The sequence below is a fragment of the Myotis lucifugus genome, unplaced genomic scaffold (assembly GCF_000147115.1).
Source record: "Myotis lucifugus unplaced genomic scaffold, Myoluc2.0 scaffold_34, whole genome shotgun sequence".
NCBI lineage: Eukaryota > Metazoa > Chordata > Mammalia > Chiroptera > Vespertilionidae > Myotis > Myotis lucifugus.
In genome coordinates, this window is record NW_005871082.1 from 5,952,517 (window position 1) to 5,979,244 (window position 26,728).

The window sequence follows — 26,728 nt, forward strand, 5'->3', positions numbered from 1 at the left end:
TTCATTACTAAAACTAATTTATAGCAATATATTATTTTTTAAAATCTAGGTATGTCTTTTCTTATTTCATTGTCCCTAGCTTTAATAAACATACTCTCAAAAAGAAAAAAGAAAAACCCAAAAACTTGGTAAGTAGTAATATTTTTACTGAACATTATAAAATATAGGAAAAGTTAAGAAATGCAAATTATCCTTAACCATATTTATGTATTATGTACAAAATCTTGAAAAAAAGGTTGGAAATAAATATTTTCACATTTTAATATTTTAAAATATCTTATATGTTATATTACCTATTATTGTTATTATTTTTCACATTTAATAATTTTATATTAGAATATTTAATAGAAAAAGTAATTTGACAAGTACATCTAAAATCATAGATTCTACTAATTCCTTAAGTTTGGATAATTATATTGTTTTAAATCTCTCTATTCTTATAAATTATTCTATAGTAAATGTCCTTCTTTAGAAATCTTTTTGAATATCTAAATACATTCATGTATAAATGCCTACAGTTGTAATATGTTTATATTTCAAATAACCCTTTATTTTAACCCATAATTATCCAGGGCTACCAATCAATAACTGCTTTCTGGCATCCGTTTTGAGCATATTTTCACATAAGATTATAGAAACAGCATCATAGAGAAAATACATTCATTCATTGTTTCCCAATCTTATCAAACTTTTTTTAAAACCAACTTTACCACAATTCTAGGATCATTCTAACTAATCGGTAATTTAAATATTAATAGCAACCAAATAATAGTAATTTAATTATGGAAGAATAATTAAAACATGGGACAATTGTGTGTGTGTGTGTGTGTGTGTGTGTGTGTGTGTGTCTGTGCATGCATGCACATGCCAGGAATCATAATAGGAAATTTAGAGGTATTATTTTCAAACTCACACCCTGGAAGGTATATCATAGTTTTTTTCTGTTTTGTTAAAGGAGACAATTTAGCTGCAGGAGATGAAGTGATTTATCTAAGACCATATGTCTTACCATTTGAAAAGGAGAACTACTTTCCTTATTCAGTTTTTTTCAGAATGGCTGTATTTCTCCTGCTCTAGTCTCATCTACAGACTGACCTCTCTCTAGGAGTTGGTAATCTAGTCCAGATCAAAGCCACCCAAATTCTGTTACTTTCCTAGTACTAATTATAGCAGGATTAATAAAGCTGACATTTTATAAGGGTAATGACAATGGAATTATTAAGATGTGATTCAGGCAGAGAAAAATTTATTTGAATCTTGGGCATGCAGAGATAATTGAATCAAAATGTTCTGAACTGCATGGGCGTAAGAACAAAAATCATTAATCGTGGTATTTAGCCCCATAATTCATTTTCAGGAATCATGCTGATGCTTCTCTGTATAAGAATAAGATGAACATGTGTTAGTAAAATTTGTTCATGTATCATGACGGCTAAGTGGGAAGGAAAAATTAATATTAGAAAGACTGACCTTCCAATCGCCAACATTTGCCACGTTTAGGTAGAACTAAAATCAAAGTATTGTGTCTCTCAGGATCAATGACCTCTATTTTGACAATAAAGTCTATATTTCAATTTTTATTGGAAATGTTTAAATGCCTCTTGCAGTTGAGTTTTGAAAATTAAGCCCAATTCAAGAAATTGGCGAGAAGACACTCCACTCTAGTCAAGTCAGGCAGTCCTAGAGATAAATGCTTCACAACAATAATGCTATTAGTATTTGGGAATATGCATAAATACTTACATGAACACAGTATTTAGTATCAATTCTTATTTTAAAAAATAAAAAAACAAATATCTTATTGTTCAGTTTGGAAAATAAGATCAATATACAGGAAATAACTTTTCAAAAAATATGATAATAAGGCTGTACATTTTCAGAAAAAAAAACACACATGGTTTATCAATATGTGCTAGAGTGATTTGGATTTCATGGAGAGCGTGGACTTTGGTCAAGTTTGAAAGTCTAATAGAGTTTGAATAGATGTAATAAAGATTAATTCCAGACAAAAAAGGAACACACCTATATAAAAATATATAAAATACATTAAGAAATACCAAGTAGACCTATCTCCTCAAATGTATAACTGGTTACCATCATTTATATAATATCACATGGAAAAATTCTATAATTCTTTTCCAATTACGTAAAGTGTTGGGAGAGGAAGAGATGAGAAATAATGAAATTTGAAAGGCAGGGTTGAGCAAAGGTGAGACCCAGAGTAAATAGCATGCATCAAGATACTACATATCAATAAGATTTGAGAGTGTTGTCACCCAAGAGCTGAGTAGCGAGCAAAGAGATTAACCACCTCGCACAATATACTGAGGAGACAATTTCAATAAAAATACTGTGAGAGCTTGGTCAGTGTGACTCAGTGATTGAGAGCCGACCTATAAACCAGGAGGTTATGGTTCAATTCTTGGTGGGGCACATGGCTGGGTTTCGGACTCAATCCCCAGTTTGGGGCATGCAGGGAGTAGCCGTTCAATGATTCTCTCTCATCATGGATGTTTCTATCTCTCTCTCCCTTGCCCTTCCTCTCTGAAATCAATAAAAATATATGTTTTAAAAACCCTGTGAGAGAATAAAAATGGGTAGCACCATGGATGAGGCTTGTGATGGGCAAGAAAGGTGGTCACTGGTGATTCCAAGTCTTAAAGAACTTAAAAAACAGGGATGCTGGTATACAGTTTATGCAATTGTGAAATGGCTCCAACTCTCCAATTATCCAGCCACGTCTGCTACACACAGAAATTGTGTAATAATATTTTGAAGAAACACAGGGAAATATACCGATTTCTACATACAGATTTGTTCAGACCAGAGGGAAGAGAATATATTCAAGATGTGATACTAAAAGTGCAAAGATGTCAGGGCCCTCTTCACTTGGTTTCCGTACAATCATGGAATCATATTTCAGAGAATGTAAATCATTCAGGTGCCTGCTATCTTGGCAACTGCAATCTCAAATTGAAGATCTTAGGAGAAGAGTAATGATCCATTTAAAGTAATGCTCCAAGAGTAATCATGTCTCAGACTTTTGAAAGTTACTTTGAAAGTATTTGCTGGAACTCTTCATAAATCCTTTGTACAATCTCATGAGAGGTGGTTATTGTAATTTCACTGGAACTTATTATTTTCTGGCAGTGCATTCCTTTCTTTGAGTTTTGAGTGTTAATGATATCTTGCTTCCCACTACTTACATCTCTGTCCTCTGGGACAATATAACATAAATCTACTAGTATATATCTTTCTCGCCCTCTTTCCCCTTAAAAAAAAAATATGAGGAAATAGCTATTTTGTTTTCTTTCCCAGAATAAAAAAAAAAGTGTGTCTGTTTTCTCCATTTCTTATTTGAGGAATATTTTGCTTAGCATGCTTATCATTTAGATCTTTTCTTTACCAGATCAGCTAGTTTTTATCACTTCCATATACTAAACTGCACAATGCTCAGAGTTGACCATAATAATACAGGGTAATAGAATCCAGGTAGAGATGGAGGAATGAAGTGTTAAAAACATACTATGTAGAAATAACCCACAGAGATAAGATCTAAAGATAAAGCTTTTATGAAAAATAAAAATTTAAGAGAATTTTTATGGAAAACAAATAAAAAGGAAGTGGGCCCACAATTTAATACTTGGTATATAAAGATCTCTGGGTCCACTAATTATAACATAGTAAGATCATGATACAGCAGTTGATTTAATAAGTTTAAATCTTGCATTGTCATTAATAAGTTCAATCTTTTAAAAATGCATCCTACAAAAAATAAATCAATGTTTCAATTTATATAAATAATACATATTCCAGATACAAAACATTTGCAAAGCTTGGCAAATAAGATAAAACATCTATTAACCATTCACAATAAAGTAACTTGACTCAAAATGTGAAAAACTAGTTTTTAATAAAAAAATTTGACCACAAATGTTTAATTCCATGATTAGGTGCTTTCCTCCAGCCCTGCCTTTTATTTAGACTAGGAAGGATTCAATTTGTATTTGTTTGTGGGAAAATATACACACCAAAAATGCAACCAGATACAGAAATTGTGCATACAATTCAAAGAAAAAATAGTGGAAATTTTCCAATACCAAATCAGTATGATTTAGGAAAAAAATGCTTAGTTAAAAATGAAGAACTAGATTTTGTGTCATTCCAAATTTTGTACACATTTTATTAACAAAAAACAATTATTAACATTTGAAAATGTATATACCAACTGCATGTCAAGTATTAATTTAAGCACTTTGCAAACATTAAGTGAGTACTTCCAGCAACTCTAAAAGTATCTGATATTTAAGATGATATTGTGTTTTCTTAAATTCATAAATACTACACTAAAGCTTGCTATTTTTAATACTTATTACCAGATAGATAGATAGATAGATAGATAGATAGATAGATAGATAGATAGGATATTCCAAAATTTCATCTAATAATCCCTGTTTTGGTAGTTAACATTATATTGGAAACTAGGAAGTTGGTGAATTTTGATATATAGAGTAGTTTGTCAAGAAGAGATAGTGTTTAAAACAAAGGCAATGGTCGGAGGGGCGGGGGGGGGGGGGGAATGAAATCCAATATTCAGTTGTCTTGGAAACGTCAAAGAAGAAGTATGGCTAAGTGATGTGAAATACACCAGAGATTAAGGGCATGAAGGGGGAGAAAGGTCATTGGCTTAGGAAGAAGAAAACCATTTGAGGTCTCTGAAGGATCTGTTTCAGAAGAATTATGGGCCTAGAATTTAGATAGCAGAGGCTTAAAAGGGGCATTAGATAAATAGGAGGGAGAAACAGTGAATGCCGATTAATCATGAAAAAGAAAATAATGGCAGTGGAACAAAGGAGAGAAATTGCATGATGTGAAATAGGCAGCATAGTCAAGTAAAAGTTTTCTTTTAATACATATATATATACTAGTATATGTATGTATGTGTATATATATATGTATATAGATATATATGTATATATAGATATAGATATAGATATAGATATCCTCAGCTGAGGATATTTTTCCTTAATTTTTAGAGAAAGAGGAAGGGAGAGAGAAAGACAGAGAGAAACATCGATGTGAGAGAGACACATTGATTGGTTGCCTTTGCACACTCCCCAACCAGGGCCAGGGATTGAGCCTGCAACCACGGTACATGCCCTTGATTGGAATTGAACCCTGGACCTTCGGTCCGCAGGCCAATGTTCTTGCCACTGAGCCAAGCTGGTTAGCGCTATTATATTTTGTGATATTTGTGAAGCCACTGAGTATCTATAATAATAAAAGCATAATATGATAATTAGACAAGACATCCTTCCAGACAACCTTCAGGATGAAGCTGAGGCTATGAGGGAAGCCCGGGTCCTGGGTGCCAGAGGGAAGCCGGTACTGGCAGCTGGGGGAAGGAAGGCCTAGTCTTGCACGAATTTTGTGCATTGGGCCTCTAGTAAATTTATATTTATGGAGAGAGAGAGAGAGAGAGAGAGAGAGAGAGAGAGAGAGAGAGAGATGCTTAGAAGGAAAGAAAAGAGAAGAGGCAGACAGATGAGGACCCAAAAGGAATTAAGGGATCATTTCATTGTAATAGTAGTCATGACTATAAAAAATCAGGTGTGTGGATAACTGTATTAAGGATGCCAAACCTAACCAAAAGGTCCATAAATAAACTGCCTCCAAAGTTTAAGCTTAGAAAACTCAGTATTGCCAATTAGGACAGGGCAGCTAATACACATGGGTCTTGACTCTCATCCTGAGTTTTGCTGCCTCTCCAGGGTCTTTGGAAGTATCTTCGTGATCCACCATATGACCAATATATCTCAATTTCTCCAGGATGACATGATTTTCTTTAGTATGGTAGATACTGAGTGACTCATGGATTCCTTTATTGTCAAGATATTATCTGTTTTCATTCAAAAGAAATAAACACAAAATATTCCCGACAGTCCTTTTCCACACAACCCCACCTATCAAGTGTAATTTTTGATGTGAGGGATTCTGATTTCCAGAGAAAAATGTGACATGAAAAGCCTAGTAGTCTTCCACGAGCTTCTCAGCTCCTGTTCTTCAGGAGTGACTCTGCCCCTCTCCAGCCTCACCCAGCCACTCTCCAGCAACCGGGAGTGACTAACCCTACGGCACATCATGCTTTAAAGGGTTGACCTTTCTGCCTCTCACTGTCTTTCTCTCCCACTCTTTTTGTGTATCCTTCAAAAACATATTTAGTAATAACATACTTTTGGGAAACGTTTTGACTATTTCAATCAGAGTTTTTAGTTTTCTTCTGTGCCACATCAGTGCAGTAAACATATTTTCATTATTGCACTTTTCATTCATAGTTTAATCATTTTAATAACTTCTTGATACATATGTATTTTCTTTAGGAAACAAAGATCTATATTCACATAAGCATTGCCATCTTTTATCAGGTTGCTTGGGAGGAACACAAAATAATTTAAAATAAATTTGAAAACAAGAACAAAAAAAACAGAAGAAAATAGCAACAATGATAATAATTTAATGCCTACCTGAACTTGCCAGAGAGTTCTCTATCTGTATGTAACAGGTACCATATTTTCTGCCAGACCAGAGCAATCTCCAGAGAAATCTTGATTCTTTCCAATGCAGTGATGTTCCACTTCCTGGATCATCAGCAGACCATGGGGATGGAAAGTAGAGATAATTTAGGCATGTCCTAGTTGCCCACTCAGGATTAATTTTACAACCACTTCTGAGGAGAAACCTTCCTTTACATCTATAACGTTAAAGCCAGAAAGATTAGGAATCTAATGACACAATAACCACGATTTTCACTCACCTTATGCTAGCCGCAAATTTCCAGCCATACCATCTAAAAAAATGCATTTCATTCCATACACACACAAAATGCAGCCTAAGTATGAGTGCTGTGGGCCTAAGTATGAGTGGAACATATGTCCTGAAATCAGGCATGCTTAACACTAAAAAAAAAAAACAAAACACACACACACACACACACACAAAACAAGAAATATGTACAAATATGAGCTTTAAAAAGATTCATTGGGAAGAGAACCAAGATGGCAGCATAGGTTAATGCAGGAGTGTGCTGCCTCGAACAACCACTTCAAAAATACAACTAAAAGACGGAACGGACATCACCCAGAACCACAGGAAGGCTGGCTGAGGAGATATTCTACAACTAGAAGTAAAGAGAAATCCATACCGAGACTCAGAGGAGGCGCAGTGTGGAGGTGAAATACTAAGGTGCGGAGGTGCGCGTGGAGTGGGCCGGCGGCGGAGGGCGCGATTGTTGTTTTCAATCAGGAGGGAGTTTCAGACTCTGAGCTCCAGATCCGGGCGAGTCTCTAGGGACCCAGACTCAAACGGGAGAAGCGGGAAGGCAGCTTTCTCTCCGAGGTTTGCAGCGGTTGCAGAGCTGCTGGGGACGGAACTGAGAGCAGCCATAACTGCTCGCTCCGCCCACCCTGTAGATCCCCTGGGACCCGCCCCGCCCAAGCCCTGCACAGAAGCATTTGCCAGATAGCCTCAGGCAAAGGCTAGATTAGCACCACCCTAGAGATTCAGCACAGAAGCCCTCCCACTGCAGACACAGCTGACTCTCATAGCCAGTTAGCCTGGAGGTCAACTCACCCTAGTATTGCCGACAACAATTAAGGCTTAACTACAAGATTGAGCACAAAGACCACAAGGGGGTGCACCAAGAAAGCATAAAAAATGCGGAGACAAAAAAACATGACAGAAATGGAGGATAAAACACACTTTTGAGGGCTTTCAATAATTTGCTAGAAACTGCCAATAAACTTGATGAGAGCCTCAAGAAATCTAACAAGACCCTCGATGTTGTGATAAAGAACCAACTAGAAATTAAGCATACACTGACTGAAATAAAGAATATTATACAGACACCCAACAGCAGACCAGAGGAGCGCAAGAATCAAGTCAAAGATTTGAAATGTGAAGAAGCAAAAAACACCCAACCGGAAAAGCAAAATGAAAAAAGAATCCAAAAATACGAAGATAGTGTAAGGAGCCTCTGGGACAGTTTCAAACGCACCAACATCAGAATTATAGGGGTACCAGAAGATGAGAAACAGCAAGATATTGAAAACCTATTTGAAGAAATAATGATAGAAAACTTCCCCCACCTGGTGAAAGAATGGACTTACAGGTCCAAGAAGCGCAGAGAACCCCAAACAAAAGGAATCCAAAGAGGACCACACCAAGACACATCATAATTAAAATGCCAAGAGCAAAAGACAAAGAGAGAATCTTAAAAGCAGCAAGAGAAAGAGACTCAATTACCTACAAGGGAATACCCATACGACTGTCAGCTGATTTCTCAACAGAAACTTTGCAGGCCAGAAGGGAATGGCAAGAAATATTCAAAGTGGTGAATACCAAGAACCTACAACCAAGATTACTTTATCCAGCAAAGCTATCATTCAGAATTGAAGGTCAGATAAAGAGCTTCACAGATAAGGAAAAGCTAAAGGAGTTCATCACCACTAAACCAGTATTATATGAAATGCTGAAAGGTATCCTTTAAGAAGAGGAAGAAGAAGAAAAAGGTAAAGATACAAATTATGAACAACAAACATGCATCTATCAACAAGTGAATCTAAGAATCAAGTGAATAAATAATCTGATGTACAGAATGAACTGGTGATTATAATGTATCAGGTACATAGAAAGGGAATGGACAGACTATTCTTGGGGGGGAAAGGGGAGTGGGAGATGGGGGAAGAGACTGGACAAAAATCGTGCACCTATGGATGAGGACAGTGGGTGGGGAGTGAGGGCGGAGGGTGGGGCGAGAACTGGGAGGAGGGGTGTTGCGGGGGGGAAAGAGGAACAAATGTAATCTGAACAATAAAGATTTAGTTTAAAAAAAAAGATTCATCATTTTAAAAACATCACAGAGCTTTACATTCAAGTAACAATAATACAAGTGACAATACACTCAGCATAGGTGTAACATAACAGTAAGTTATATGGTTAAAAACATTCAGAGCAACTACCATTAATTGAGTGCTTTTTGTGTGAGTCATTCTCTAGGGAGTTTCATCCATTTTATCTTTCAATCATCACAGTAACCCTATGAAATAGAACTTTTCATCTTTATTTCACAGCTTAGAAAATTAAGCTTGAAAAGGTTACGGGTGTTTTTATCAAAAAAACAGGTAAAGTTAGGATCAAATTCAAATCCTTCTGAGTCAAAGTCTGGATGGATGCTTTGTGAGTATTCTAGAAGGCCAGCGTACAGGCTTTCATAGGACATCAGAAATGTTTTTCTGGACATCAGAAATGTTTTGCAATGTAAGAATATTTAAAGTGTTCACCTTTCAGAAATCTAATTTGTGAAATAATTATATAACAGTTCTGCTGTAATGATTGTTTTGAAAACAGATTTTATTTTCACGCCATTGATATACTAGAAAACAATTTGAGCATCGTGGAAATTTCATGTTTGTTTATGTACCACTTCACCCGTGAGAAACACTATGTGAACCCAGACAGTGGCACCCAGCTGAACCCACACAAGGGAGAATCACACACACCTCCAACATCTGTGAGCTCCCTCAGTTCACCAAGGATATCAGCCACACCCATCCATGCCTGGAATGCCGATTGTTAAGATTTTCCATCAGGGCTCCAGAAAACTTCCTTCTGCTTCTTCAAAATAACTCATGAGCAGCAACCTTTCCAGGAGCACTTCTACAAGCAAGCTCTAGGTCTTTTCCAAGTAAGGTTCCATACTTATTACACTAGGCATGTATTTCTTGATCATTTAGTATATGTTAGCTGTCATTTTTATTAAATTCTGAACTTTTAAAAATATGTTTTATTGATTTGAGAGGGAATGAAAGGGAGAGAGAGAGAAATTGATTGGCTGCTTCCTGCATGCCCACTCCCTACTGAGGATGGAGCCCGCAACTCAGGCTTGTGACTTGACCAGTAATCAAACTGGTGACCTTTAGGTTCATGGCATGATGCTCAATCAACTGAGCCACTCCAACCAGGCAAATTCCTAACATTTTAATATGTCACTGGTGACATGTTTGAGCATTGTGCCCAACTCCATGTTTCTTATAAGCCTGTGCATTTTATTGTGTTATTTTGCACAGCACAGTGATTTTGAGGAATACACATGTAACATCACAGCCGAACCCACTGGATACCACTTCCTGAATAAATGATATTTCATGGCCTTGTTTATGTATCTTAGAGACTTTTCCCAAAAGAGTTGGGAATAGCCAATAGGAAAGCTTCAGTGTGGGATCAGGAATGAAAAGTATCAGTAATCATAACATTCATATTTTGTTGATAAACACTAATTAATCAGCACACAGAACCAATTGTTACTGACATCCATGAAAACTAAAGGCTGACTAGAATTGGTGAAAGATGCTGTTTCTAAAAATCCAAAGTATATCCCTCCTGGTTTGTCAAACTTTTAATTTAATTGTTTGTTTTAAAATGCCAACACTGACATTTTCAGTGAAATCTGTTTGTTTAAAAAAAAACACAGCTGTTGGTCATATGGTGTTTCACAAGGCTGAAAGGGGAAAACCTGCTAAGAGGAAGTTCAAACCGATCAAGATGCCTTCCCCTCCAGGTTAGGAGAGAACATTTTTGGGGGATGAATAATGATCTAATATGATTTATCTATGTCAATATTATAGAAGGTGAAATTCAAAGAATTGTCACAATTCATTTACCTATCAAGAAATGTAATGCCCTAACCGGTTTGGCTCAGTGGATAGAGCATTGGCCTGCGGACTGAAGGGTCCCAGGTTTGATTCCAGTCAAGGGCATGTACCTTGATTGTGGGCATATCCCCAGTAGGGGCCATGCAGGAAGCAGATGGTCGATGTTTCTCTCTCATCAATGTTTCTAACTCTCTATCCCTCTCCCTTCCTCTCTGTAAAAAATCAATAAAATATATTTTAAAAAAAGAAAAAAGAAGAAGTGTGAATGAGAATTTATACTCAAAGCAAAAATAAAAATTGTTCAGAAGAGGAAAACAATCTGCACGATTTCAGAGGATATTTGTGTCTTTTATCTTAAAATAGCCACAATAGCCCTAGCTGGTTTGGCTCAATGGATAGAGCATCGACCTATGGACTGAAGGGTCCCAGGTTCAATTCTGGCCAAGGGCACATGTCTGGGTTCTGGGCTTGGTCCCCAGTGGGGGGCATGCAGGAGACAGCCAGCTGATGATTCTCTCTCATCACTGATGTTTCTATCTCCCTCTCCCTTCCTCTCTAAAATCAATAAAATATATTTTAGAAAAAAATAGGCATAATAAAGTATAAAAGGAGGAGTGATGTATGAAATATCTGAAGACCTGTATTACAGAGGCATTGACCAATAGAAATGAATGTTAGCCACATAAAGCAATAGCGCCATCCTTGTGTATATTGGCTGAAGGTCACCTTCCCAGCAGAAAGGAAAGATAAAGGTATTATTGCCTATAAGGTGCCAGGCTTCAAACATACACAGGAGAAGAACCATAGTATATTAAAATTGCTTATTTCTTTAGTGCACTCTAAGCTTTTTCATTTGTTGCCTTTTTCAAGGATAATGTCTTACTCTTCTTAGTATATCCGGCAGGAAGCACTAGCCTGAGCCATCTAATAGTGTTCAGAAGTGCAAAAGTAACCAAATCAGTTGACTACCATTGTATGAGTGCTTGCTCTAAGTCTGAACTGGGTTAGATGTTTAAATATATGACCTCTAATTCTTCCAAAACTCAGAGGGTCATAAGTTCATCCCCATTTCACAGATAGTGAAACCAAGGCTCCAAAGGTCCATTGACTTAATTTGGGCCACAGTAGCAGACAGGGATTTAAACCAACCTATGTTTCATCCCAGATCTTATTTCTTATGCCCTGCATCGTACAAATGTGTTTCATTTTGGTTGGATAGAATTAAATCTCTTCATTTTACACTGACCTTCCCCAAATCTACATTAGGCCTATTTCTTAGATCAAAGGAAATTATCCCAAGGCTGCCATTTAACACACATAGAGGATGAAAACCGTAAGAGACAAAAATATCTTTGTTTTCAAATTGATTTACATATCAAAGCTTTTTGGAGAGGCTGGAATAAACAGTTCAGTTTCTGGAAACTTATTTAAATCAACTTTCACATTCTTTGGAGAAGTTAACCACAACATTTTAAGGGGAATGTATAAGCATCTCAAGTTGGCACGAGACCCATTGACTTTCCTGAGGCTAAACATGGCACCCATTTTTTCCTCATGACCTCACCAGAATCACGGTGGCTTACATGGCACAAACTTTCTCATTTTAAGTGTGTCATTCATCAGCTTTTTTTTTCCTTGCCTGCAGACATTAAAAGTTTAAACCCATTGAATTTATTCTGCGGACAATGTGTCAGATACAGATGTTTCACATATGATCCATTTGAAGTCACATTTCTTAGAATAAGCCACTTACCTTGAACAACATATTAAAACAAAAAAAATGAATAAGCAGTTTTAAAAATGACAAGAAGGTTGCCTTTTGTCATAGTGAAAAAGATGCTCTTTTAACTCAGAATCCTACAGAGTGGTCCCAACACTGTCATTATTTAAATGTCACTTAATATGCCTATGATTCAATTTCCACAACCATATATAATACAGACCACAAATTATCTCTACACATTGAAGGGCACGAGTTCTACATAAGTAAAAATATGCATGTGCTCCTGCTAAATGTTGCAATTTCAAGAGTAAATATGCTGAGAGTAAAAGTGAGCTTTTTCCCTTTTGCAATGTAACATAAACTACTTAAAACACAAATAAAGAAATTAAATATAAGTCTTACAATAAAAATAAGTTTGGAGTATTATTCAAAATCTGATCATGTATCAGACATGAGTGTAAAGTAAACAATTTGGAAAAAAGCCTACTAAAGTCCTTTGTATTGACATTTCAACAAGTATCTCCAAAGAATCGGCTGAGATGAAAACATAATTTATATGGGCTAGGTAATATGCCAAAAAATTTTATTCCATGTACATTACAAATTAGTTTGGAAGCTAAAGTTATGTCAGTCTCTCATGAATGAGAGTTTGGACATTGTAGATTTTCTTATTTGTTTGGATTTGTATAGCATGTTTATGATGGTGAATATAAAAAATAATTTATTAATTAATAGATTATAAAACACACATTTACCTAAGAACATTTAGGTATTAATATCCATTTAAATATAGTATTATATAATTTGGAAAATAAATATGTCTTTGTTAAAATGCTCTCTCATCATTGATGTTTTTATCTTTCTCCTTCTTCCTTCCTCCCTCTCTGAAATATATATATATATATTATATATATATTATATATATAATATATATAATATATATATAATATATATATATAATGTATTATATATGAATATTTTCAGACATGAATAAAAAGGAAATTCTACCATTTGCAACCACATGGGTGTACCTTAAGTGCATTATGCTAAGTGAAATAAGCTAGATAGAAAAATATACATGTTTTCACTTATCCCAGTTTTATAAAGTGATTATCTAAAAGCTAGAGAATAAAGTTAACTCAAAATGTTACATTTTGTTGCAGTCATTCAGCTGGGTAAGTCAAGAAATAGACGCCACAAATTCTCCATCTTCACTCATCATATATCCAGATACTTAATTCCATACCCACAAGAGCTTGTGAAGGGTTTGCTGTGTTCTGCCATGTGTTTATTGAGGTAGTGGGCATTAAACAAAATTAAAACTTTATTGAGGAAACTCACATATATGACTTGGACCATTTCAAAATCTACTTTTTTAAATTAATTTCATTTTCCCCTTGATTTATTAGGGGAAAAATCATTGGAAAAGTTATGCTTAGAAATACTTGCTCGTTAATGAAAAATGTTTTAAAACAACTTCTTCTGGGGAAAAATTCAGTCTTGAAAAAAGTGTAAGTTTTTATGTACCTGAATTGGCAAAAATTATTTAATAGTCTCTAAAATCTCAGCAATTTATTGGGTTATAGGGCCAAGGCTGCAAAATGGCATAAAATTATGTATTATTATTGTTTGTAATAGAAAATAGGAAGAGTATGATATAGTAACATGGAAAATTAATACAAAAAGACTCAGGATGGGGCTGTTTTTAGAAATGATATAAGACATACACGTGCCGAAACCGGTTTGGCTCAGTGGATAGAGCGTCAGCCTGCGGACTGAAAGGTCCCAGGTTCGATTCCGGTCAGGGGCATGTACCTGGGTTGCGGGCACATCCCCAGTGGGAGATGTGCAGGAGGCAGCTGATCGATGTTTCTCTCTCATCGATGTTTCTAACTCTCTATCTCTCTCCCTTCCTCTCTGTAAAAAATCAATAAAATATATTAAAAAAAAAAGAAATACACGTGAAAAATACTTTCAATCAGTTTGTATTACAGTTCTTCCAATATTTTTACTTCTCCTCCAAACATTTGATTCTACATTTGAGCTCTTTGTCCTCAAAATCTGAACATGACACTAAGAAATACCTTTCTGGGAAAGCACTAGATAACCTGATAATACAAATATATTATAGGCTCTTTGAAGACGTCCCTTTCTAATGTATTAGGTATGAGTGAAGAAAGAAAAGGTGCTCAACTCCTAGTCATCTCTGGAAAGGAAATGTTTGGAGTAGAGAGTGGAATGAGTCAGGTGTGGGGAGGAGGGGATGAATTCACAAATGAAATACTCAAAGAAGCAGGTGAAAGAATTGAGGAAAAAACGAAAAGTCTCCAAGGATGTTGCTGTGGGTTACAACATAAATCCCTTTTAAAGTTCTTTGAGGACTCAAACTAAAGACAAGATTTCTTTTTACACTCTTGGGTGCTGGCTTGTACTACTTGGACTACTGCAGGTTGAGGCAAAGCCATGAGGGGGCTTGTGCAGGTTCCATTTTGGAGGGTACAGTATATGATTTTGAACCTACATTGTCCAGATCCAACGTAAAACCTTCACTGCAAACCTGAACTCAGTATGTATTCACTCCAAACTGCCTGGCTGTTAAACTCCTCGGGTGACAGCAGGAATCAATTCGGATTCGTGATAATTCTTAGAAAGCAATGTCAAAGTCACAGAGACAATGAGCAGATGACACTAAAATAGAGAAGGATTTTCATAAAGAAAAACAAGGCTTATGTGGTATTATGTGGGTTTACTCCACTGATGAGATTTTAAAACCCTCTTGCAAAACTGTACATTGAAAATGAGGACTTCAGCAAACTCCTGGACACATGCTTTCATAAGGAATTACAGGCTCTTTTGATTTTCTAAGGACTGATTTGTTAGGATTGGCTTACGCATCTTCCAGACCTCACTAAGCAAAGACCAAACAGTCTTCCCTACTGCTTCTCAAGGGACTTGCCATCCATTAGGATTTTTCTATCCCGTGGTTGTGTGTAATTCCTATTAGAAACTAAGGAAATTCAGTGGATCCAAATTTATGTGATCACCTAATAATAAGTCAGCAAGTGAGTGCTGATAGATTAATACTAACATTAACCCTCTTGGTGGGGGCATTTTCAATGTTCACCTAAGATGGATTGGGGAGATAACTCAAGGAAAAGGCACACATACTATCTGCAGAAGTTGCCTCCAGGTTATACTAAGCATGTGCCTTTTAACACTTTTAGCTTTGCCATTTCAAATAAAATCATATGATAAATTCTGAAATATAAAATAGATCAAAAGAAACATACTCCCTGATTGGAGTGGGAGTGAGGTAATTTGCTGGCTCAATGCCCACTCTGCCTCTTTCCCTTTCCTAGCAAGGACCCCAAAACACCTCCAAAAAACTACTTAAGGACCCAGCTAAGTACATGTTGAAAATCACAGCTCTAAACCATTCCCTTTTAATTTCCTGGATCCCAGCCAGTTGGTGCCAAATGGTTAGGCAAAGCCCTTACTTCTCATTTAAATAGACTTACTGTTTGGGTGAGAAAATATTTTTCATTTGATTATTTTGCTGCTTTCACTAACTAAATGTCTTCAATAATTGTGAGGGCAAAAAAGTACTAAGTGCATACTGTGTTTCTTCCTGTCTTCTAAGCCTTGATTATATTATGCCATTTACTCTTCACTACAAACCTATAAAGTAGTTATTGCTTATTTTTCCATTTACCAGATGAGAAAATTGAAGCAGAGATTAAGTAATTTATGCAAATATATCTAATTAGTGAGGTGATAACTCAGTCAGGGTTTTGAATTCAGATCTTTAGGACTCCGGCATCCTCCAGTGTAACCACTACCTGTTGCCCTCTTTGTCATAGTTTGATACTTGATATAGGTACTCCTAATTTCCAAATTAAAATTTTTGTTCTCTTCCTCTGTGCTGTGTTTTTGACCATTCATTTTATCTGAATATGTTTCTACTTATTCCTAAAAGATGCAAGACCATTAGTCCCACACCCTAAATAATCATGGGAATAGGTTGAGGACCACTTGGGTCAAAATGCTAGCTTAGCAAATTCATGGCTGTTGATGCGGTTGAGTGGCTTCCTCCTTGTCTGTCTGGATAAACTGGTTCCTATAAAAGATAGGTCTGCTCATGCACAGGGCAGTCATTACTTACGTGCAGCATCCATCTTTCCCAGCTTTCATGGAGGACATTATATGCATTTCCCAAGTTTTTGCAGCCCCAGCAAAGCTTGCTAATCAGGTGCAGGTTAGGCTCTCTCTCTGCCAAGATGGGAGCAGGGTTGTGAGCTCTGTGCATTCCTCAGGCTCACTGGAGGGTGCACCTGGTCGGAGTTAATTGGGTGAAGGAGTTTTGCCTGTGAGGTGAAAGGAATTAGTGACAGGTTTCCTATTCTCTGGACCCCCTGAGGTGGGATAAAAAGCTTGACTGGCTCCCCCATTTTACAAGACCAATTGGGGAAAGACATAATTAAGGGAAATGTGGTGGGGCATAAAGCTTTTCTCAAGTTTTGGGATGATAAAGGTCAAGTCACATAATTTCAGGTGAACGTTGGGTTAGCTGACTTTACTTTTAATATTTAGTTAGCAAGCAGTAGGGACAACCAACTAGACCATTTAGTGCCAATGGGTTGTAAATTTGCCATTATATGATTTCGTTGAGTGATGTTGAATAGGTCTTATGAAGTTTATTGGAGTTCAAGAAAGGAAACCATCACACCTGGCTAGCTCTGACATAAGGGAAAGTGCCTGTGGGACTTGGGTAGACCTTCTAATATGATCAGTGGCCTGATGTTACCCAACAGAAAGAAATAAAAGACTTGACTTGGAAAGTGTGTTAATTCTTTCTGGCTATTTAGTATAATATAATGCACCATATAGTGCCCCAGGGTATTGAAAGAGTTAAAATCCCTAGACAAAATGAAGAATTACTCCTTTTTTTTCCTGGAAGGATCAGGCCCATATGTATAGAGAGAACTTTATTAGCATGGGTATTGAAATTGGTTTCACTGTAAGCTATTTTCCTAGGTTCCATTTCTGTGCCATCTGTCCTTTTTTTTCTCCTTACCAGTAAAAGCAATAAAATGTACACATTCACTAAAAAGAAAAGGATAGAGTTTTATGACATTCAAGGGACATTGAAAATTCCATTCTCTTAAAGACTGTATCTTGACCTTTCCAAATACTGTTTTAACAACTGATTTTTAATCTATCTATAAGCAAATTGTTCATATTTTTATGTTAATAGTCACATAGACGAACTGGATAAACCATGAACGTAAACTCCCAAAATGTAAGCACTAATTGCTACTGAGGATACAAATAGTGATTATAGTTTCAATATAGAAAAGAGAATCACAACAGATATTTAAAAGCATTTGAATTAATAGTTACTGGGGTCTTTAAAAAATGCTGCTCATTTCCTGGCCTTGGTCTTGGGGTCTGATCACAATAGAAGATCATTAGCAATAAAGAATCAAAAGATCCAATCAGCTGTGACAATTGACATCCGTTTTTGTTAACGTACAGCCCTCAATGCAGGCGAACTGGGTCTCCTACCTTTCCCTCTTATCTGTGCCTTTGCCATGACTTCAGGTTCTTTTATAGAGTGTTTTCCTGTGCTTGTTTAACCTTCACACTAGTAGCGCTTATCAGTTTAAAGTGAATCAGAGTTTAATAAAAGTTTCCTTTTAATACCTAACCCAATGTCCTCAGGATTTGTAACAGAATCACATTACGTATCGCCATGAAGAAATCTGGCCTAAATGAAGGAAGCAAACTGCATGCCTGTTTAGTGCTGGTTTTGACCTTTAGATAATTTGGATATGTCATTTCCTAAAATCTCATGAGCTGCAATATGTCATTCTGTGGCGGTAATAACATTCTGAAGAGAGCCCTTTCAATGCATTGATCTCCCAAATCATTTTTCACAGAAATAAAGAACATTACGCATGTTATTCAACAGGGGAAAGTCAAGGACAGGAAGCTTAACTTTCCTTTCTGAAGTCGCTCTTTGAGTAGGAAATAAGTCAAGGATAGAGCTTAAAATAACAGACTATTGATTTCTCTGGGCCATTAGATCACAAGCATTTCATTCAATGGTGTGTTTTTCACTTTACCAGAATGCAGCGGCACCTTATCTCTGTGGGCCCTTCGGGTTTTAAAGCCCTTTCCGGCTCATTATCTAATCTGATCTGCAGAACATCCCTGTGTGCCGGCGGGTTCTCTGAACCAGTTTTCTCTGTCCTACAATTCGATGTGTTGCTTCCTGAAAACGGAAACTGGCCAACCAATGGGCAAGCTCCTGGGTCCACCAAAGGCCCTCTATGTTTCACCCTCAGTTAGAACCCTGAGACGGAAAATGTTTCTTGATATTTTAAAACAATACTTAGAAATAGCTTATTTATTTTGGTTTCAATATACATGTGACAGAAGTGTTGTTAAATATATGGAGAAGACAGAGAAATAAAAGAAATAATCATCTTCGTATGCCTCCATCAAGACAAAAATACTGTTACCACTTTCTTTCCAGTCCCTCATCTGTGCTTGTGGCATAACTGACATGATGCCATGTTTTCATTTCTGTGTTCTTTTTTCTACTAGACTTGTCATGTAAATGTAGTATTAAGATAAGAACTCTGTAAATTTCATTTCACTGGCGACTTAATAAGAACTGAATATATCAACATCTATTTCACTATTCCTATTTGGGCATATAAAACTCTTTTGAGTTGAGTACGATAAATGAACACCTTTGTTCAAATAGTATTAAATGAATATAATGTTGATTGCTTAGAATTGTCTAGAGGTATATTTTGCCAATTATAAAAATAAGTGTTTTTAAAGCTGCTCATAGTCCAATTTCTTTCTAACAGTGAGTCCTTGGTCTCTGAATGCCCACATTCAAACCCCACTTCTAGTTCTTATTCATGTTATTATTTTGGGGGGGGAAATTTGTTCCTAATACTATCTCTTATTATTTTTTAATGGCTACATCTCCAATAGTTATATCTTCTTCCATCAAGAAGATACAACTATCTTGGTTCCCTTTTTCTTTTTTCTCGATTAATTATCAGCAGAACTTTTTCAATGTCATTAATCTTTTCAAAGAAAAACTTTTGATTCTGTTGACTATTTAATATTTGTTCTTTTTCACTAGACTTTTTTATTAGCTATCATATTGATATACATTTTTAACTAATTTTTCTTTCAGTCAGAAGTTTAATCAATGTTATAAAATTCCAAGTCTGCCAGAGAGTATTAAGAAAAAATTATGTCACCTATTATGATTAGCCAGAAAATCAATACATAGTCCATCAGGTATTTTTGCATAATCACATTTACTAATTAGAATAAATTGATTTATATATTAATTATTTTAAGTTATTACTTGAATGTAACAAGCTCGGTTGTGGGTGCAGAAGAAAAAGAACATACCCTGTGATGTGAAAGGAGTGATCATCTAGGCCGTCTCACAGGTCCTCTATCTAAAGGCCATATCCCACTGAAGGAAGAAACACTAGACAGGGAACCTTCTCACACATAGACTACCTGGCAACCTTTTTGGTCCATTTGTCTGGAGGAACCTTTCATTCCTTTAAGCAGCCCCTGACCCAATTATGTAAAAGGTGTGTCTGCTAGTACATTCTTCCTTACCCACTTGTAAGGCACAGACTCACAGACTTCACTTAAATCTCAAATCAAAACTTAAATGATATCTGCAGTCATGTATTTTTGTTTGTTTGTTTCTATTTTGTCCCAAGTCAATAATCAACTCCAATAACAATACTTTTGACACAATCTTAACTTACTTTTGTTGGTAATTTTGACATATGAGCAACTCGCCTTTGTTGCTATATAGTCATATACACCAAACTTCTTAAACATCTGTGTAATTTTATTATTTCTCTCCTAACTCCTTCGTTTATAACATAATATTTATTTGTAAGTAAATTATTCTTATTACTTCTCTCACAATATCTGATTCAGTTCATAGTTTTCCTCTACTTAGTATTAGGGTTAATCTACTTTTACTTATTTCTTTGGAATGTTAACAGATATTTAGTGATAAAAGTATATATATATATATATTAGATGCAATAATAAATTTTTCAGTTTTTATCAAAAATTCTCAAGTTTAAAGATCACTCAGAAACTCCCTCTGCATGATTACTTTTGATTTGTGTGTGCATGTAACTGTTTCTCATGTTAAGTTTCTTCTGAAAATAGAAGTAGAACACTGAATGGAAGAATTCACTGTGGAATGTCAGCCCCAACTGTGAATACTGGATCCTATATGATAAGATCCATCCTTTAAAACATTCTTTCTTCCTTCAACTAACCCTATAGGGTTCCTTCAGTGATAAATGTGGGAACATTTTTATGGGCCAGTTTCTAGCAGAGGAAGAATGTGTCTTGCTGTCTATACTGACACAGATACTTAATATAATCCTATGAACTTCTAACTACCTTTGTGCTGACTTCCAAAGACATTTCAAATCCTTGGACAAGTGACTTGTAATATTTATGATCCAGATTCCTACTCTAAACAATGATAGTGATGGTTATGGTACTCAAGAATTTCAATTGCCTGGTGAAAAGAAGTTGAAATTAATAATAAACTATAGGCTGATAAACTTTGAAAATGTAAATGTCACTAGAAAGCCTAAACGTAAATACAGATCTGGTGATATCATAGGTGAAGAAACACATCTCATTGCAAACAGGCAGCATCTGTAACAACAGGTTTGTGTTTCTTGGTGTTAATGTCTTCAGTAAGCATTTTGCCAAATTTCCATCCTGGATCAAAGAGAGAAAGGGTCACAAAGATAGTAATAACAAGGTTTGGAATGTTTTCATGATTTATCTCGAGTGAGTGAACATTATTTTTAATAGCAGACCACCGAAACAGACTAATTTTTTTAACTAAAAGTTATTCTTTTTTAATCGAAGAGTTGCTATTTTTATGAAGCATCGTTGGATGTGGAGTATATAGATGAGGTGGGGGGAGCTGTTCCTGCCTGATGGCAGCTCACATCTTTTTTCTTTTTCTTTCTAACTGTTGAGGTTCTAAGGGGTCCGAATACAGTCACACTCAGAAAAAAATTATAATAATAAAATATGTAATAGAAACCAGGAACTTGGAATTCTTAAGAGCTTGAACTTTTTACCCTTCTAACACATTTTTTAAAAATCTTTCTTTCTCTAGACATCAGTCTATCTAGTTAATCATCACTAAATCCTTTAAGGATTGTTTTTTAAAATGTGTGTGTGTTTATTTCCAATTGAGTGAATTCGATAAGATTCAGATCTGCTCAAATAGCAAATTAAAACAAAAATATACTATTGCTAACATTTAAAGTTTAGTTTTACAATTTTTTTTGTCCCTTCATTAACTGTGTAGTTTCCTAACAAGTCAATCTGTCTCTCTTTCTCAGGATGCTTTTCTGCACAATGGCCCCTACTATACACGTGGCGCATTGACCTCTAACCTTTCCATCACTAAACAAGAAAGTAAAGGAGATGCCTGTGTAAAGACAGAAGTGCTTGTACACTGGTCTAGCACTCTTAATGGCTAGTTCCCTGGAACATTTAACAAAGGACAACATGCAATTGCCCCACTCTTAATTTGTGTATTGGGCTGTTGCTTGATGAAAGTATGCATCTCCAAGGCTACTTTCTTATAATGCTCCATGTAATAACTTCTTACCTGAGATGCATTATGTAAATTTTATGCCTAAAGGAGCCTTTATTATCCCTCCCATCTATATAGTTCTTGTCTTTATTCATGATACACACACAAATAGGATGCATTTTAAGAAATAAAAAAGACTAAAGTTCTGATGTAGGTAGTTTAAATTTTTTTTATATTTGTTATTTGGAAGGTTATGAACATTTCTTCTTGTTTTTCTTAATCTTTATGATGGTCATTTGAAATTCCATTTGCTAGTTTACAAATGCAATTTTAATTTTACATGTCATTTTTAAGGTATTTTATGTTCCTAACTTTGTTCATAATATTTTGAAACATTATTTTTACCTGGTTTATAGCTGTAATGTTTTATATATTTAGTGAGAGGGAGGTAATAAGAAGCTTGGATTCCAGTTATACAGACTACATTTATAAGTGTAAGAAAAGTCCCCTTAAAAGATTTGTCCTTATTAAGCTTCCAAAATAGTAAACACTTCAATGGTTCCTTTCTGCATGTATTCTTTATGATTCCCTTAAATTAAAAATTGAAATAAAACTTATGTATTACAGTGAGGAAGACTTTTTTTTTAGAAAATAACATTAGGAATATCGGATAATCTCAGGATGCGTATATTATAATGAATCAATAACAATATCAGATTTCATAGTCCATGACACTTTTGTGTTTTTTCTTTGGCACTGTGTTAGTATTAAAGAATGAACCTTTAATCAGTCTCTCTGTCTCAATTATAGTTTATACAAGTCAAATAGTATATAACACTTCATTGTATCTTTCCCTAATCATAAAAATAGTATTTTAGATAAGAATCCTTTAAGCAAAGTATGCATCAATAATAAAATGAGAAAATCCTATATAATAACAGCCTAATATGCTAAGTGTCCAACCATTTGTTGGACTGTTAGACCAGTTGCTATTATGCACACTGATCACCAGGGGGCAGACACTCCAACCAGTAGGTTAGCTTGCTGCTGGTGTCTGGCCAATCGGGACTGGGCAAGACAGGCCTGACACACCCTGGAGCCCTCCCACAGTCCCTCCCTGTCCAGCCAACCTCCCGTGGTCCCTCCCCAGCCCCTATTGTGCATCAGTGGGGTCATCCTGGCCTGGCCTGCACCCTCTCACAATCCGGGAACCCACAGGGGATGTCAGAGAGCGGGTTTTGGCCCGATCCCCATAGGCCAGGCTGAGGCACCCCACTGGTTTCCAAATCCATACACTGGGCCTATAGTACTAAAATAAAGATCAACAGATTGTCAGGAGGTATGGGTACATAACAAGTGTTATCAAATTTGCTAAATTTAAAGCATCAGGAAAAAACTGGTCTTGTCGTTATTGTTGTTTTTAAATTGCAGTAAATATTTAGCTTACTACAATTTAGCTAATTGTTCTAATTGTTTCAACTCCTTAACTGAATTAATTATAAAACAAATTTCAGATGCTGGTTGTAGCTACCTATAGCCATCATCAACATAAACCCAAATTGTGATATTAGTGTAGGTTAATTTAAATAGTCTCATATTATTTAGATGATTAGAAATGTAATGTTTATGTATTTTCCAGAGAAGCATTTTAACAAGACAGTGAAGTGATGAAAATAAAATATTAAATCTTAAAATCAGGAGTGTTGACATGTTGAAACATTAAAGCAATCTAATTTGAAATAAAAAAATGGTAATAGAAGAAAAATCAATTAATAACAGATCAAATGAAAAATATTCAAACTCACTAATTGTTTAAATAAGTTTTTTTCTGTAGCTCTTACATCTTTTCATTTAGATAAAATATCGAGAATAAAGTAACTAGAGTCACTACTCTGTGGATACTTATCTGGTATCTAGATTCCTTTTATAGATTTATTTTTTGCATTGAAATGTTCTCTTAAGACTGAACATGTCTTGGGACTAGTGATCCCCAACTATATCCTTCACTTGTATTACCTGCTTTCTATTCAAATTTTTAAAAAATGATGATAGATAGATGGATGGATGGATAGATGATAGATAGATAGATAGATAGATAGATAGATAGATAGATAGATAGATAATATGACTGAATAAGTTAATATTGGCTTTTTAGGCTGAAAATATTCTGGTCATTGCTCTCTTACACATCAGTTTCATTATTTTATTATTTTGAGATTATTGTAAATGCATATAATTAAAGATGGTTGAAACATATGTGAATATACTTGACTTGACATATAAGCAAAGGAAGAGAATAAAGATGACCAGATATTCATTAATATGGTTCAGTATTGACATTCTGTTTTTTTGTTTCTTTGTTCTTCAAACAGACCTCAACCATCTGAACAGAAAGACATGCAGCTAACAATTTAAGAGCACAATTTAAAATTTAAGGGCATAATTGTGTAATTGTACAGAGTTAAATTTACCTAAAACATATGTTATTTATTATAGAAAAATAGTTTAAAGGAAAATAATCAAGAATTTAGAATTCCAAAGTAAAATCCTGGTCTTTATACTGTGGCAATAGAAAACTATTACATTTATATGCTTACAACATTTTTTTCTATTATATGTATATAAAGTGAGTTTTTCAATGTACTATGAGAAAATGATACAAAAATAATTGAAGACATGACATATGTCTTCAATGGGCTTGATACATAGCTTAAAATATAAAAATACTTAAAAAAACTTAATACTAAAATATCAGTAATTGAATAAACTTTATGAAATGAGGAAATGGAATGTTCTTTTAGAAAATACAGACATTGCATTTTCAGAATATATGATTTTTCAACTTAAAAAATCATAAAAATCTACAAAAGAATTACTAGAAATAATTATAGTTTACCAAAGCAATTAGATAGAAAAGCATAATCCAAAAACAAAAAAAATTGATTGCCTGTCTAAATGAGCAAAAAATGCAATGAAGAGAACTTGGATATTTTGGAATTCAGAAATTGATTAGAACAACATTTTGATTATGTGCATATCAATCACATTTATTTTACATTTTCCAAAACTTTAGTGGGAAATAGCATTTCAATGTTATATTTTGTGTACCTATACTTAATGCTTTGTAACTGTTTATCCAAATTTACTTTAAGTATTCTTAAAATTATGTGCTTTATATTGCCTTCTTTTGATACCCTTAAAAAGCAGTGTTTGAAACAAGGACTGTAGCACATGAAATTGTCAGGAAAGTGTTTCAAAGAGACAGGAATGAGGGGTATAGAGAGGAAGCGAAGAAACAAGCCAGTATGAAGTCCTGTTGTTCCAATTGTCTCTGTGGATTACAAGGAGGTGGCTTCTCCAAGATCACCTAGAAGATGACAGGAGGCGTCTCATACTTGCCTGTCTGGGAGAGGGAAACTGGGACATCTCTCCCGCAGCTGGCCATCCCCACTGGTTGCAGGAGACTCCTGCATGATCTTAATTTTCCTCTGATTTTTGGCTATATTTTGGCTTGAATTCAGTGATTTTCCTGTTGTTTTTTTTGTTTTTTGTTTTTGTTTTGTTTTGTTTTGTTTTTTTCTAGAAGGCCCTGAGACATAACATAAAAAGATTACCTGTTATGCTTGAAGAGTGATCCTGAATGGAATAGGTTGAGCTCCCCATGGAACTATCTCCTGCAATTGTGGCTGAACTCAAAACTGTGCCAGGGGATGTGACGTGGACATGAGGTACCAAAGACTTTCCCACATATATATGTTGAAAAATCAGTCTTCTGAAGCCATAAAGGCCAATAACTCCCTTATGTAAATACCCCCCAAAATGTATACATACTTTGAATAATTATTAATTCTAATAAGTTACATCTGAAAAGAAAGAAACATCAATTGTAAACATTTTTGGGACACCCTACATATAGACAGAGATAGATATAGATGTAGATAGATAAAGATATCTATATAAATACAGATATATAGATATAGAGAGATAGATATATAGATATAGATATAGATACATAGATATAGATATAGAAAAGATGGGAAACTATTTGATTGAAGCATGCAATATAAAAAATAGAATAGTCTCCAAAGCTTGTTATTTATTAGGTAATACAATGGAGTTTATCTTATATTTGGATTTATGTGTCTATAATTCTCTACCTCAGCCTAAACCATTTTCTCTTTAGTTATATTATAAAATAAATAATATTGCTATTACACCTTGCTAACAAAGTATCATATATGGGGCAGAAAAGAGTTTTTCACTCTTTTAAGATTATGCAAGTACAAAATAAGAAACAAATTACCCTCAGGAGATTAGTTCCAGCAGTTTGAGATCATACTGTATTAGCTAGTCACAAAAATCACACAAGCAATTGTGAAATCCACAATGTTTTATACCTTAGAGAGTGGCTTATCTTACTACCTTGAATAAATTAATGTTCCAAGCTAGTGCTGGGGACCAATGAAGCAAATAAATAGGAAATATACCATTTTGAATAATGCATTGCTAATGTGCCCAATGACATAAAGACCATACTAACTCAGAAGATGAAACAAATTGCACTGGTTAGAGACCATGAAGAAAAGTGCTTTGAAGAATGCTACTGTTCCTTCATGGAAAAACAAAGAAAACTATTTACGGCAAATATGAAATGGA